The sequence below is a fragment of the Chlamydotis macqueenii genome, chromosome W, assembly GCF_036417535.1.
Source record: "Chlamydotis macqueenii isolate bChlMac1 chromosome W, bChlMac1.mat, whole genome shotgun sequence".
Lineage (NCBI taxonomy): Eukaryota > Metazoa > Chordata > Aves > Otidiformes > Otididae > Chlamydotis > Chlamydotis macqueenii.
The window spans coordinates 50,310,503-50,326,962 of record NC_141592.1 but is presented as its reverse complement, the minus strand read 5'-3'; positions in this window follow the sequence as shown (position 1 = coordinate 50,326,962).

Here is a 16,460-nt window from a genome sequence, read left to right as displayed (position 1 = left end):
TAGCTGAAATACTGCTCTGTATGGGCGGGGAGTAGGACCTATCCTCTTTTAACTGCTGGACCTCCCGAGACAGTTTCTCCACAGCTGAGATGAGGGAAGAAGAGAGAGTGTCTTCATATTGCCGGAGCTGAGTAGCCAATTCATCTATTGTTGGTCCCTCTCCCTTTTTCCAGAGCATAATTGCCAATGAATTGGCATACGATGATGGTACACTCCGTAGAAACTTCCGCCACATGAGCCGTGTGCACCGGACTTCATCTGGATCTTGGGGTGACTCCTCACTGTCTAGGTCACTATAAATGGCTTCCAGCACAGCTAATTCCCTTAGGTACTGGATACCTCTCTCTATAGTGGTCCACTTGCCTGGATGATAGGTAATATCTTCCTTGAAGGGATATCTTTCCTTCATACTTGACAGGAGCCGCCTCCAGAGGCTGAGAGCTTGTGCACCTCTTCCAATCACTTTGTCAATGCCTGCTTCCCTAGAAAGGGATCCCAGCTGTTTAGCTTCCTTACCTTCTAATTCCAGGCTACTGGCCCCATTATCCCAGCATCGAAGCAACCAGGTGAGAAAGTGCTCACCTGGACGGCGGCCAAAATCTTTTCGTATGTCTCGCAACTCATTCAGGGATAAGGATCGGGTGGTTTCAGTCTCATTTATGAGTTCCTCTCTCATGAGTTCCTCTCTCATGAGTTCCTCTTCTTCTTCCTCTGTTCGTGATGGTCCTGGTTTTCCCTCATCCCTTACTAAACGAGCTGACTTTCGCTTCCAAGATTTCTTCTTCTGTACAGGGGCGACTGATACTGACACAGGTTGGTTCTCTGATTCGGCTGCAGTGCCAGTAGCTAGAGTTGGAGTAGCCGCAGTGCCTGTCATTGGGGCTGGAGTAGCCACAGGGCCGGTAGCCAAGGCTGGAGCAGCTGCAGTGCCGGTAGCCGGGGCTGGAGTAGCCGCAGGGCCGGTAGCCGGGGCTGGAGTAGCCAGGGTATCGGTCGGTTGATTTTTTCTCCCTTCTTCCTGAGGGTGCTGCACAACGTTAAGCAGTGTTTGGTAGATACTAGCCAGTGCCCAGCACAAAGCGGTAAGCTTTGCCTCTTTAGAATAGCCATGGCATTTTTCTTTCAAATATTCAATCACTTCATCTGGATTCTGTAGTTGTTCGGGAGTGAAGTTCCAGACCATTGGAGGTGAGAAGTTCTCTAGGTACCTGCCTGTCTTCTCCCACATACCATGCCACCCCTGCCCCTCCAACCTCAAGGTAGATCTCCGGGTGAATTTTGTAAATAATTGTTTAATCCTAAACAACATCTGAAACCCATTTAGGACACAGAGCAATAGGAGTATGCTGGCTTGCACATCCCAAGGATATTCAAAATTCTCGAGAGCTGATGTAACTAGCTCAAAAGAAAAAGGGAAGGTAAAGGAGTATGGGAAGGTACCCTCCTCCGACTTCCCCATAGATTGGTTCTCCGGGGAGAAAAAGAAAAATGTGTGATTATTAATAATTCTTACCAAATGGCATCCAAAGTACGGAGTTGCCAGCAATGCCAAAAACAAGGACCAGATTAATTTAATGACCAGTGATGATACCATATCATAAGCCAGTAGTGCCCAGTAAATCAAAATGAGAATTCTCATCCATTTCCGAGAAGTGATAAACAGCACCAAAGGAAATATGTGATGCAACTTAGGAGAGACATAACACAACCATGTGAACACGTAGTACAACATTGTGACCAGGGATTCAAATAAAATAATGAGCACTTGTAACAACTTTAACACACTCTAGTCAGATCTGTCCTTACCTCAACCCTTCGAGCCCCATGTTGGGCGCCAAAAATGACTGTGATGGTTTAGCCCAAATCACCACACAGTTTCTCGCTCACTCTCCCCCTCCCCAGGGGGATGGGGGAGAGAATTGGGAAGGAAGGAGAACTCGTGGGTTGAGATGAAGACAATTTACTAAAATAAAAGGGAAAACTACAATAATAACAGAATATAAGGATATTAAAAATATACAAAGTGAACAATATGTGTTTTCTCACCACCCGATGTCCCAATGACCGATACAGCCCGTCCCGAGCAGCGATCACGGAAACAAAACCGAGCAGCAAGCAAAGGAACAAAAGGGAGTCAGCAAGGTAGGGGGAACGATGCTAGCAAAAACAAGCAGGAAGGATGGATGCCAGGAAGGCAGATACCCACCCTCGCCTGCCCCCACTTATATACTGAGCATGACGTTTATGGCATGGAATACTCTCTTTGGCCAGTTTGGATCAATTATTCTGTCTGTCTTCCTCCCAGCTTCCTGCATCTGCAAATTAGCGAGACTTGGAAAGCAGGACAGTGTCCTTGGTCTCATTCACAACAACTGGTATCATCAGGGTGTTTATGAACATTCTTCACACACAAAATCCAAAACATACCAGCTACTGAGAGGAAAAATTAACTCCATCCCTGCCAAAACCAGGACACTTGCTAACTATAAAAATGTAGTCACACAGGTTAAATTTTATATGAAATCTATTTATCCTTAGAGGGAACAGGGAGTTTTAGAATTGTTAAGAAAATACAATATTTCATTTCTTAGAAGTTAGCCTAGCATATCTGGGGTAATTAAGAAAGGTGGTAGAACAAAGGTAGGCCTTGAACACCAGCTGTGAAGATAGGCCCTGAGCCATCACTTTGGAGCCAGAAAATCAAGGAGCAACACGACCTGCTCTCAAGACTGTATATGGAGATTTTAAGGAGGGGTTCAACCAGCGAATTCGAGGAGGGGGTGCTCTGACAACCCCCAGGACCACCAGAAGACCCTCGACTCAAAAGACTGAGCATGTCCAAGTGGGTGGAGAATATTATAATGATTTGTTCTGGTTTTGTTTAGTGGGGGGGGGGGGCTAAGGTGGTAGCTTCTGTAGGAAACTGCTAGAAGTCGCTCCCCTCTGTTCAGTGGACTCGGCCAGGCCTAGGGCGGACCCACTGCTGGCCAAGGCCGAGCCAGTTGGTAGCAGAATGTCCTGTGATAACGCCTCCGCAATAATGTATTTAAGAAGGAGAAAACAGAAAAAAAAGTAGAGAAGATGTGAAGCATCTGAGCAGGGGCAGAGAGGGGGAGGTGCGAGCCTCATGGGCCTTGCAGGCCTCACCCTCTGGCCTCCCGCCAGGCAGCAGACTGGGCCCAACTCGGCCCGACCCAGCTGCAAGAAGTGGAGAGGAGATGAGAAGTGAATAAGATGTAAAAAAAGATCCTGAGAGGCGTCTGCCAGCCTGTTGTGAGGAACAGCTGCAGACGCCAAGGTCAGTGAAGAAGGAGGAGGAGGAGTAATGCAGCTCCTGGCCAAGATTCCCCTGCAGCCTGTGGTGAAGACCATGGTGGAGCAGGTTGTCCCCCTGCAGTCCATGGAGGTCCACAGAGGGGTAGAGATTCACCTGCAGCCCGTGGAGGACCCCACGCCAGAGCAGGTGGAGGCCTGAAGGAGGCTGTGGCCCGTGGAGGGCCCGCTGGGACAGCTGTTCTGAAGGGACTGCAGCCTGTGGAAGAGATGACCCACGCTGGAGCAGTTCCACGAAGGACTGTGGCGTATGGGAGGGACCCCACACTGGAGCAGAGGAGGAATGTGAGGAGTTCTTCCCCGACGATGATACAGCGTCATGAAACAACACGTAATGAACTGACCGCTACCCGCATTCCCTCTTCCCCCCTGTGCTGCTTGGTTGGTGGGGGGGGGAAGGCAGTAGAGATAACGTTAAGCCCGGGAAGAGGGAAGGGTGGGGGGGGGGGGGTTATCTTGTTCCCTGTCTCATTCTCCTGCTAGTTTTAGAAATAAATGAGTATTTTTCCCCAATTCGAGTCTGTTTTGCCCGTAACGGTAACTTTAAGGATTTCTCCCCGTCCTTATATCAAACCTCGAGCCATTTTCCTTATATCATCTCCCCCTATTCTCTCGGAAGGTGGGGGGAGTGAGAGAGAGACTGTATAGTCTGGTCCTGATCAGGGCTGAACTACGACAATATGTTGCAAAATCATACATATTCAACAGAATTCCGAGAAATCCTTAATAGATGCAAATTTTCTTCTTCCCATGCACAGAGGTTCTTTCTGGTGGTCTTCGCGAATCCTCTTGTGGATGAGGGATGAAGTAAATATTTCTCCTCACTGTGTTTGCTAGTTTGTCCTGGTTTTGGAAGGGATGGAGTTAATTTTTCCTCTCAGTAGCTGGTATGTTTTGGATTTCGTGTGTGAAGAATGTTCATAAACACCCTGATGATACCAGTTGTTGTGAATGAGACCAAGGACACCGTCCTGCTTTCCAAGTCTCGCTAATTTGCAGATGCAGGAAGCTGGGAGAAAGACAGACAGCATAATTGATCCAAACTGGCCAAAGAGAGTATTCCGTGCCATAAACATCATGCTCAGTATATAAGTGGGGGCAGGCCAGGGTGGGTATCTGCCTTCCTGGCATCCATCTTTCCTGCTCGTTTTGCTGGCATCGTTCCCTCTACCTTGCCGGTTCCCTTTTGCTCCTTTGCTTGCTGCTCGGTTTTGTTTCTGTGATCGCTGCTCGGGACGGGCTGTATCGGTCATTGGGACATCGGGTGGTGAGAAAACATATATTGTTCACTTTGTATATTTTTAATATCCTTATATTCTGTTATTATTGTAGTTTTCCCTTTTTATTTTAGTATATTGTCTTCAGCTCAACCCACGAGTTCTCCTTCCTTCCCAATTCTCTCCCCCATCCCCCTGGGGAGGGTGAGCGAGAAACTGTGTGGTGATTTGGGCTAAACCATCACATAGTTGAACTCTGAATCTCTTTCCATATAGTGTCTTGTTTTGGCTCATCGCTCTGCTTGTCAGTTCCTTAATCCCCCCTTATCTTGGTTTTGGCTAGTGTCAACTGAAAGTATGTTGTTATGTTAAATTTCACGACTCTGCTATTCCTTCTCTTAAGGTTAGTTTACATTTTCAGACCAGGATTACATTAACTTGCAGCCAACTCTATCAATTCCCCCCTTTTCAATATCATTGTGAATTCTTTCACAAAAGTTCATATTGTTCATGTTTAAGAACTGTGGGTAAAGCCCAAACTCTTTCAGTTAGCTTGGTTAATTTGTACCAGAAAATATGGTGCTGTCTCCACCCGGGAATAATGAATCCAAGCAGGTTGTTCTCTACTTATGATTGCTGTGAAGGTTGTCAACAGTATCTGAAACGGCCCATTCCACTTTTCCTCAAGAGGGTGACCTGATATGGTTTTAACATAAACCCAATCCCCACGATGAAATGTGTGCACCGGGGAATCTAATCCCCACGCCCTGGTAGACATTACTTTGTTTACTTCTTCCAACTGTTTTCCTAATATCTGGGAGAATAAAGAACCGCCCACCGTAAGGGACAAGCAGGTTCAGGAATATCTGAGGAACCTGAAGGTGCATAAGTCCATGGGTCCTGATGAGATGCATCCGTGGGTCCTGAGGGAACTGGTGGATGAAGTTGCCAAGCCTCTGGGCATTGCATTTGAGAAGTCGTGGCAGTCTGGTGAGGCCCCCGATGACTGGAAGAGGGGTAACATAACTCCCATTTTTAAAAAGGGGAACAAGGAGGACCCGGGCAACTATAGTCCAGTCAGCCTCACCTCTGTGCCTGGCAAGGTCATGGAGCAGATTCTCCTGGAAACCATGCTAAGGCACATGGAGAGCAAGGAGGTGGTTGGTGACAGCCAACATGGCTTCACCAAGGGCAAATCATGCCTGACCAATTTGGTGGCCTTCTATGACAGGGTGACAGCATCGGTGGACAAGGGACGAGCAAGAGATATCATCTACCTGGACTTGTGCAAAGCATTTGACACTGTCCCGCACGACATCCTTCTCTCTAAACTAGAGAGACATGGGTTTGATGGACGGACCACTCAGTGGATAAGGAGTTGGCTGGATGGCCGCACTCAGAGAGTGGTGGTCAATGGCTCAATGTCCAAGTGGAGATCGGTCACGAGTGGCGTCCCTCAGGTGTCCGTGTTGGGCCTGGCCCTGTTTAACCTCTTTGTCAGTGACATGGACAGTGGGATAGAGTGCATCCTCAGCAAGTTAGCCAACGACACCAAGCTGTGTGGTGTGGTCGACACGCTGGAAGGGAGGGATGCCATCCAGAGGGACCTTGACAGGCTGGAGAGGTGGGCCTGTGCCAACCTCATGAAGTTCAACCAGGCCAAGTGCAAGGTCCTGCACGTGAGTCGGGGCAATCCCAGGCACAAATACAGGCTGGGTGGAGAATGGATTGAGAGCAGCCCTGAGGAGAAGGACTTGGGAGTGATGGTAGACGAGAAGCTCAACATGAGCAGGCAATGCGCCCTTGCAGCCCAGAAGGCCAACCACATCCTGGGCTGCATGAAGAGGAGCGTGGCCAGCAGGTCGAGGGAGGTGATTCTCCCCCTCTACTCTGCTCTGGTGAGACCCCACCTGGAGTACTGTGTCCAGTTCTGGAGCCCCCAACATAAGAAGGACGTGGACTTGTTGGAGAAGGTCCAGAGGAGGGCCACGAAGATGATCAGAGGGCTGGAGCACCTTTCCTATGAGGACAAGCTGAGAAAGTTGGGGCTGTTCAGCCTGGAGAAGAGGAGGCTCTGGGGAGACCTGATAGCGGTCTTCCAGTACCTCAAGGGGGCCTACAGGAAAGACAGGGATAGACTGTTCAGTAGGGGCTGTTGTGACAGGACAAGGGGTAATGGTTTCAAAATAGAGGGAGATAAATTTAGATTAGATATTAAGAAAAAATTTTTTACACTGAAGATGGTAGAGCACTGGAACAGGTTGCCCAGAGAGGTGGTGGAAGCCCCATCCCTGGAAACGTTCAAGGCCAGTTTGGATGAGGCTCTGAGCAACCTGATCTAGTCGGGGATGTCCCTGCTCCTTGCAGGGGAGTTGGACTAGATGACCTTTGAAGGTCCCTTCCAACTCTAACCATTCTATGATTCTATGATTCTAAGTCTATTTGCCAATTTTGACCTGGAACACATCCTCTGCTAACATTTGCAAACTTTACTCGGTTCTCTACCTTTGGGTTATTCTTTTAACATGTCTCACATCTGTTATCCACATTTTTCACAGTTTGAAACAAGCTTTGGGCTATTATTTGTTTAGAGAGAGAATTATAGAAAGCTGCTGTTCCCCAATGAGTTTTGTTATGCTCAATTCTTATCAGTGTCCACAGTATTCTAAAGGGAACTATTACTTGATTGTCCTCTACGGTTGCCCATCCTGATGGACTGATCTTAACTTTTAAATCTTTAGTTATTTTTTTAATCTTTTTCATCATATTCTACTGTTTTAGGTAGTGATAAATATTTTTCGGGGATCAAACTTAATACCTCACCTTGTTCCACTACTTGCCTCGCCTCATAATCAGCCAATTTGTTACCCACCTCCTTGTCAGTGTTACCTTTCTGATGTCCCCTGCAATGCATGATTGCCACAGCTGTCGGAAGTAGAATTGCTTCCAAAAGTCATAATATCATGTCTGCATGTTTAATACTTTTTCCTTGTGTGGTTAAAAGTCCTCTTTCTTTCCAGATCACTCCATGAGCATGCACTACACCAAAGGCATGCTTTGAATCTGTCCATATATTTACTCGCAGTCCTTCAACGAGCTCCAGTGCTCTCACCAATGCGATTATCTCTGCCCTCTGTGCTGATGTACCTTTTGGGAAGGATTTTGCTTCTATCACCTGATCTGTTGTTGTCACCACATATCCGGCCATTCGGACCCCATTCCTCACAAAGTTGTTTCCATCCATATACTAGGTATGGTCGGCTTCTTCCAATGGTTCTTCCTTCAGGCCAGGTCTATTTGCATAGAGAGTTTCAATTGTTTCTATGCAGTCATGTACAATGGGATCAGTTTCCTGTTTATCACTTAGAAAAGAGGCAGGGTTAACTATTGTAGACGTAACAATTTCCACATCGTCCTGCTCCATTAGGAATGCCTGATATTTTAAAAATCTTGACGACGATAACCAATGTCCGCCTTTTTGTTCTAAAAGGAAAGTTACTGCATGGGAAGTGTGAACGATCATTTTCTGCCCCAGGGTAAACTTGCCAGCCTCTTGAATGATTATGATGACAGCCGCCACTGCCCAGAGGAATCCTGGCCATCGTTTGCTGACTTTGTACAATTGTTTGGAAAAATACACTACTGCTCGCTTGAAGGGTCCCAATCTTTGGGCTAAAATTCCCAGGGCCACTCCTTGTTTCTCATATGCAAACAACCAAAAAAGTTTAGTCACATCTGGCAAGTCCAGAGCAGGGGCTCTCATCAATTCTAATTTTAACTCTTTAAATGCTCTTTTGGCCTCATCAGTCCAGATTGATTGCTTCTGATTATCTTTCAGTAGTTCCTATAAAGGTTTCACTAACAGTCCATAATTATAAATCCATAGGCGACGCCAACTTGTCATTCCTAGAAAAGTTCAAAGTTCTTTTACCGTGGTTGGTTCTGGAGCATTACAGATGGCTTCTTTCCTTTCGTTTCCAAGCTGTCGTTGTCCTTTGGAGATCAGGAGTCCCAAATAGACCACTTCCTTCTTCAGAATTTGGGCTTTCTGTAATGACACTCAAAAACCACTTAATCCAAGGAAGTTCACTAAACTCACAGTCCACTCTTTACACTCTTCTCTCTTTTCTGTAGCTATTAAAATGTCATCTACATATTGCAAAAGAATACCATTACCTGGAGGCCTTTCCCAAAGGAAATGGGAAAAGAAAATGCATCTTTTAAATCCAGTACTGTGAACCATTCATACGTTTCTTTCAGGCTAGTTAGTAAGGTGTATGGGTTTGCTACTACCGGATATAGATCTTCCACAATTCTGTTTACTGTCCTTAAGTCTTGTACTATTCTATATTTCCCATCCAGCTTCTTTATGGGTAAACTTAGGGTATCTGTGATGGTTTAGCCCAAATCACCACACAGTTTCTCGCTCACTCTCTCCCTCCCCAGGGGGATGGGGGAGAGAATTGGGAAGGAAGGAGAACTCGTGGGTTGAGATGAAGACAATTTACTAAAATAAAAGGGAAAACTACAATAATAACAGAATATAAGGATATTAAAAATATACAAAGTGAACAATATGTGTTTTCTCACCACCCGATGTCCCAATGACCAATACAGCCTGTCCCGAGCAGCGATCACGGAAACAAAACCGAGCAGCAAGCAAAGGAGCAAAAGGGAGCCAGCAAGGTAGAGGGAACGATGCCAGCAAAAACAAGCAGGAAGGATGGATGCCAGGAAGGCAGATACCCACCCTCGCCTGCCCCCACTTATATACTGAGCATGACGTTTATGGCACGGAATACTCTCTTTGGCCAGTTTGGATCAATTATGCTGTCTGTCTTCCTCCCAGCTTCCTGCATCTGCAAATTAGCGAGACTTGGAAAGCAGGACGGTGTCCTTGGTCTCATTCACAACAACTGGTATCATCAGGGTGTTTATGAACATTCTTCACACACAAAATCCAAAACATACCAGCTACTGAGAGGAAAAATTAACTCCATCCCTGCCAAAACCAGGACAGTATCCACCCCTTATTCCATACCATCTACGTCATGCGTATATATATATATATATACACACACACACACACACACAGATGTAACTCCTTCAATCTATGGGCTATCCCTCCAAAGTCTGTTGAGTTCATTTAGTCCATGACTTTGGGTTCCATCTGTCATAACAGTCTTTCAGGACAAGAGAGATGGTATGTAGTATGGGACTGTTGCATGCTGCATCTGGAACTCGCAGTTGGTACATCTGGCGTGGCTGGTGTATCATGTCCATGGTCTGCAAGTTGAAGTGGTTGATCTTGAGGAAATTGTTGGGCACCAGTTCCTGTTCCATCATCGTTGCATCTCTCTTGGTTTTATTGAAACTCATTCTTCACTGATCAGGGTGTTCCTTGCTGCAATACCTTTGCTATGACATATAAGAACTATGGAAATGATTATATACAGTTCAAATTATTGGCTGTTCTCACCTAAAATCAGATCTCCTTGAGGTACACATCGGACTTCCCCATCCTCCCGCATCACCCACCAAGTACATCCAGGTCCTTGAGCAAAAGCAATCCCACGGGTGGGTTTGCCTTTGCCCAGGGGAGGAATAACCCAGACCGTCTTTCCTAACATATTCCTTAGATGCACTACAGGGACATTATCACCCTCTACAATATGTAACAGTTCTGACTGGGCAGGGCCAGCTCGATTGGTGGATCCCCGAGTGTTAACTAACCAGGTGGCTTTTGCTAAATGGTTATCCCAATTTTTGAAGGTCCCACCACCCATTGCTTTCAGTGTAGTTTTCAGCAGTCCATTGTACCGTTCAATCTTTCCAGAGGCTGGTGCATGATAGGGGATGTGATATACCCACTCAATGCCATGCTCTTTGGCCCAGGTGTCTATGAGATTGTTTCGGAAATGAGTCCCATTGTCTGACTCAATTCTTTCTGGAGTACCATGTCGCCAGAGAACTTGCTTCTCAAGGCCCAAGATGGTGTTTCGGGCAGTGGCATGGGGTATAGGATAGGTCTCTAGCCACCCAGTGGTGGCTTCTACCATTGTAAGGACGTGGCGCTTGCCCTGGTGGGTTTGTGGGAGTGTGATGTAATCAATCTGCCAGGCCTCTCCATACTTATACTTCAGCCATCGTCCTCCATACCACAGAGGCTTTAACCGCTTGGCCTGCTTAATTGCAGCACATGTGTCACATTCATGGATAACCTGTGCAATGGTATCCATGGTCAAGTCCACCCCTCGATCACGAGCCCATTTGTATGTTGCATCTCTTCCTTGATGGCCCGAGGTGTCATGAGCCCACCGAGCTAAAAATAGTTCACTTCTGTGTTGCCAGTCTAGGTCCACTTGGGAAACTTTAATCTTAGCAGCCTGATCCACCCTTTGGTTATTTTGGTGTTCTTCTGTGGCTCGACTCTTGGGTACGTGGGCATCTACGTGACGTACTTTTACAACGAGATTCTCTAACCGGGCAGCAATATCTTGCCACAGTGCGGCAGCCCAGATGGGTTTGCCTCTGCGCTGCCAGTTGCTCTGCTTCCATTGCTTTAACCACCCCCACAGGGCATTTGCCACCATCCATGAGTCAGTGTAGAGATAGAGCTTTGGCCATTTTTCCCGTTCAGCAATGTCCAAAGCCAACTGGATGGCCTTCACCTCTGCAAACTGACTCGATTCACCTTGGCCGTCAGTAGCTTCTGCAACTCGTCGTGTAGGACTCCACACAGCAGCTTTCCACTTCCGATGCTTTCCTACAATACGACAGGACCCATCACTGAACAGGGCATATCTCTTCTCATCTTCTGGTAAATTATTATATGGTGGGGCTTCTTCAGCATGTGTCACCTCTTCCTCCGGTGGCATTCCAAAATCTTTGCCTTCTGGCCAATCTGTGATCACTTCTAAGATTCCTGGGCGATTGGGGTTTCCTATTCAGGCTCGCTGTGTGATCAGTGTGACCCATTTACTCCACGTGGCATCAGTTGCATGATGTGTAGAGGGGACCTTCCCTTTAAACATCCAGCCCAGCACTGGCAGTCAGGGTGCCAGGAGGAGCTGTGCTTCAGTACCAATCACTTCTGAAGCAGCTCGAACTCCTTCGTATGCTGCCAGTATCTCTTTTTCAGTTGGAGTATAGCAGGCCTCAGATCCTCTATATCCACGGCTCCAAAAGCCTAGGGGTCGACCTCGAGTCTCCCCTGATGTTCTCTGCCAAAGACCCCAGGTAGGGCCATTCTCCCCAGCAGCGGTGTAGAGGATGTTTTTAACATCTTGTTCTGTCTGGACTGGCTACTGCATGAACAATCTCCTGTTTAATTTGTTCAAAGGCTTGTCGTTGTTCAGGGCCCCATTTAAAATCATTCCTCTTTCGAGTCACTTCATAGAGAGGGCTTACAATCATACTGTAATTTGGAATATGCATTCTCCAGAAACCCACAACGCCCAAGAAAGCCTGTGTTTCCTTTTTGTTAGCTGGTGGAGCCATAGCTGTTATTTTGTTGACCACATCCATTGGAATGTGACAACGTCCATCTTGCCATTTTTATCCTAAAAACTGGATCTCTTGTGCAGGCCCCTTGACTTTGCTTTGTTTTATGGCAAAACCGGCTTTCAGAAGGATTTGTATTATTTTCTCTCCTTTTTGAAAAACTTCTGCTGCTGTGTTGCCCCATACGATGATGTCATCAATGTATTGCACGTGCTCTGGAGCTCCACCCTTTTCTAGTACAGTCTGGATCAGTACATGGCAAATGGTGGGGCTGTGTTTCCACCCCTGGGGCAATCGATTCCAGGTGTACTGGACACCCCTCCAAGTGAAAGCAAACTGTGGCCTGCATTCTGGTGCCAAAGGGATGGAGAAGAATGCATTGGCAATATCGATGGTGGCATACCACTTGGCTGCTTTTGACTCCAGTTCATACTGAAGCTCTAGCATATCTGGCATAGCAGCACTCATTGGTGGTGTTACCTCATTCAGGCCACGATAGTCCACTGTTAGTCTCCATTCTCCGTTAGATTTTCTCACTGGCCATATGGGACTGTTAAAGGGTGAGCGGGACTTGCTGATCACTCCCTGGCTCTCCAGTCGACGAATCAGCTTGAGGATGGGGATTATGGAGTCTCGGTTGGTGCGATATTGCCGCCAGTGCACTGTGGTGGTAGCAATTGGTACCTGTTGTTCCTCAACCGTCAGTAATCCCACAACAGAAGGGTCCTTTGAGAGCTTGGGCAAGGTGGCCAGCTGTTTATTTTCCTCTGTCTCCACAGTGGCTATACCAAAAGCCCACCAGTGCCCTCTTGGGTCTTTGAAATACCCACTCCTGAGGTAATCTATACCAAGAATGCATGGAGCATCTGGGCCAGTCACTATGGGGTGCTTTTGCCACTCATTCCCAGTCAAACTTACTTCAGCCTCCAATACAGTCAGTTCTTGGGATCCTCCTGTCACTCCAGAAATACAAATGGGTTCTGCCCCTTTATAGCTTGATGGCATTAGGGTACACTGTGCACCAGTGTCTACTAGAGCCTTATACTCTCGTGGGTCTGATGTGCCAGGCCATTTAATCCATACAGTCCAATAAACTCTGTTGTCCCTCTCCTCCGCCTGGCTGGAGGCAGGGCCCCTCTAATCCTGTTCATAATATTCATCGCTCACTTCCTGTGAATATGAATCAGAATTCCCTTCCATAGGATCATAGGTAAGATCAGCCCTTCTATTCCGTCTGGGGAACTGTCCACTGGAGACCAGAGCAGCAGTTTTCCGGGTAGAACCTCTATTTGCAAATGTTTTTCCCTGCAGCTCACGTCCCCGTGCCTCTAGGTCTGAGGTAGGTTTCCCATCCCACTTTCTCATGTCCTCTCCTTGGTCACGCAAGGTAAACCACAGGATACCTCGCCGTGTGTACCGTCTCTCTTGAGCAGGGAAACGTTTACTCCTAATAGCTGAAATACTGCTCTGTATGGGCGGGGAGTAGGACCTATCCTCTTTTAACTGCTGGACCTCCCGAGACAGTTTCTCCACAGCTGAGACGAGGGAAGAAGAGAGAGTGTCTTCATATTGCTGGAGCTGAGTAGTCAATTCATCTATTGTTGGTCCCTCTCCCTCTTTCCAGAGCATAATTGCCAATGAATTGGCATACGATGATGGTAAACTCCGTAGAAACTTCCGCCACGTGAGCCGTGTGCACCAGACTTCATCTGGATCTTGGGGTGACTCCTCACTGTCTAGGTCACTATAAATGGCTTCCAGCACAGCTAATTCCCTTAGGTACTGGATACCTCTCTCTATAGTGGTCCACTTGCCTGGATGATAAGTAATATCTTCCTTGAAGGGATATCTTTCCTTCATACTTGACAGGAGCCGCCTCCAGAGGCTGAGAGCTTGTGCACCTCTTCCAATCACTTTGTCAATGCCTGCTTCCCTAGAAAGGGATCCCAGCTGTTTAGCTTCCTTACCTTCTAATTCCAGGCTACTGGCCCCATTATCCCAGCATCGAAGCAACCAGGTGAGAAAGTGCTCGCCTGGACGGCGGCCAAAATCTTTTCGTATGTCTCGCAACTCATTCAGGGATAAGGATCGGGTGGTTTCAGTCTCATTTATGAGTTCCTCTCTCATGAGTTCCTCTTCTTCCTCCTCTGTTCGTGATGGTCCTGGTTTTCCCTCATCCCTTACTAAACGAGCTGACTTTCGCTTCCAAGATTTCTTCTTCTGTACAGGGGCGACTGATACTGACACAGGTTGGTTCTCTGATTCGGCTGCAGTGCCAGTAGCTAGAATTGGAGTAGCCGCAGTGCCTGTCGTTGCGGCTGGAGTAGCCACAGGGCCGGTAGCTGGGGCTGGAGTAGCCACAGGGCCGGTAGCTGGGGCTGGAGCAGCTGCAGTGCCAGTAGCCGGGGCTGGAGTAGCCGCAGGGCCGGTAGCCGGGGCTGGAGTAGCTGCGGTGCCAGTAGCTGGGGCTGGAGTAGCCATGGTATCGGTCAGTTGATTTTTTCTCCCTTCTTCCTGAGGGTGCTGCACAACGTTAAGCAGTGTTTGGTAGATACTAGCTTGTGCCCAGCACAAAGCGGTAAGCTTTGCCTCTTTAGAATAGCCATGGCATTTTTCTTTCAAATATTCGATCACTTCATCAGGATTCTGTAGTTGTTCGGGAGTGAAGTTCCAGACCATTGGAGGTGAGAAGTTCTCTAGGTACCTGCCTGTCTTCTCCCACATACCATGCCACCCCTGCCCCTCCAACCTCAAGGCAGATCTCCGGGTGAATTTTGTAAATAATTGTTTAATCCTAAACAACATCTGAAACCCATTTAGGACACAGAGCAATAGAAGCATGCTGGCTTGCACATCCCAAGGATATTCAAAATTCTCGAGAGCTGATGTGACTCGCTCAAAAGAAAAAGGGAAGGTAAAGGAGTATGGGAAGGTACCCTCCTCTGACTTCCCCATAGATTGGTTCTCCGGGGAGAAAAAGAAAAATGTGTGATTATTAATAATTCTTACCAAATGGCATCCAAAGTACGGAGTTGCCAGCAATGCCAAAAACAAGGACCAGATTAATTTAATGACCAGTGATGATACCGTATCATAAGCCAGTAGTGCCCAGTAAATCAAAATGAGAATTCTCATCCATTTCCGAGAAGTGATAAACAGCATCAAAGGAAATATGTGATGCAACTTAGGAGAGACATAACACAACCATGTGAACACGTAGTACAACATTGTGACCAGGGATTCAAATAAAATAATGAGCACTTGTAACAACTTTAACACACTCTAGTCAGATCTGTCCTTACCTCAACCCTTCGTGCCCCACGTAGGACAGTATCATAATTCTCATTCACATTCAATCAGTAACCCAGACTTAAGAATTAATCAATTATTTCTTGTATAACCTTTCGGTCTTCCAATCTTAAAGGATACTGTTTTATTTTAACTGTACCAGAACCAGGTTTTAGTTCCATCTTTACCAGTACAGCATTTCTTGCTTTACCAGGAATCCCAGAAGCTCATACTCCTGGATACACTTGATATAGGATTTCTTCAATTTTCAGGGTACCCTCAGTTTATTTTTCAATTTTAATCATAGCCAAACGTAAGACTTCCATTAATCGATCATCTTTTACTTTGAATTCTACTTTACCCTTTTGGAAAAATATTTGTGCCTCCAATAATTCTAAAAGACCCTGTCCAAGTAAAGGTTTTGGAGATTCTGGTAAACAAAGAAATTTGTGAATCCCCATTTGTTTTCCAATCTTCAATTTACTTGGCTGTATAAAGAAAGCCGCCTTCTGCTCACCAGTGGCTCCTATTACAGTGACAAAATCACAGAATCATAGAATGAATCATAGAATTATAGAATGGTTAGGGTTGGAAGGGACCTTCAAAGGTCATCTAGTCCAACTCCCCTGCAAGGAGCAGGGACATCCCCGACTAGATCAGGTTGCTCAGAGCCTCATCCAACCTGGCCTTGAACGTTTCCAGGGATGGGGCATCCACCACCTCTCTGGGCAACCTGTTCCAGTGCTCCACAACCCTCAATGTAAAAAATTTTTTCCTAATATCTAATATAAATCTACCTCCCTCTATTTTAAAACCATTACCCCTTGTCCTGTCACAACAGCCCCTACTGAACAGTCTATCCCTGTCTTTCCTGTAGGCCCCCTTGAGGTACTGGAAGACCGCTATCAGGTCTCTCTGGAGCCTCCTCTTCTCCAGGCTGAACAGCCCCAACTCTCTCAGCCTGGCCTCATAGGAAAGGTGCTCCAGCCCTCTTATCATCTTTGTGGCCATCCTCTGGACCTTCTCCAACAAGTCCACGTCCTTCTTATGTTGGGGGCTCCAGAACTGGACACAGTACTCCAGGTGGGGTCTCACCAGGGCAGAGTAGAGGGGGAGAAT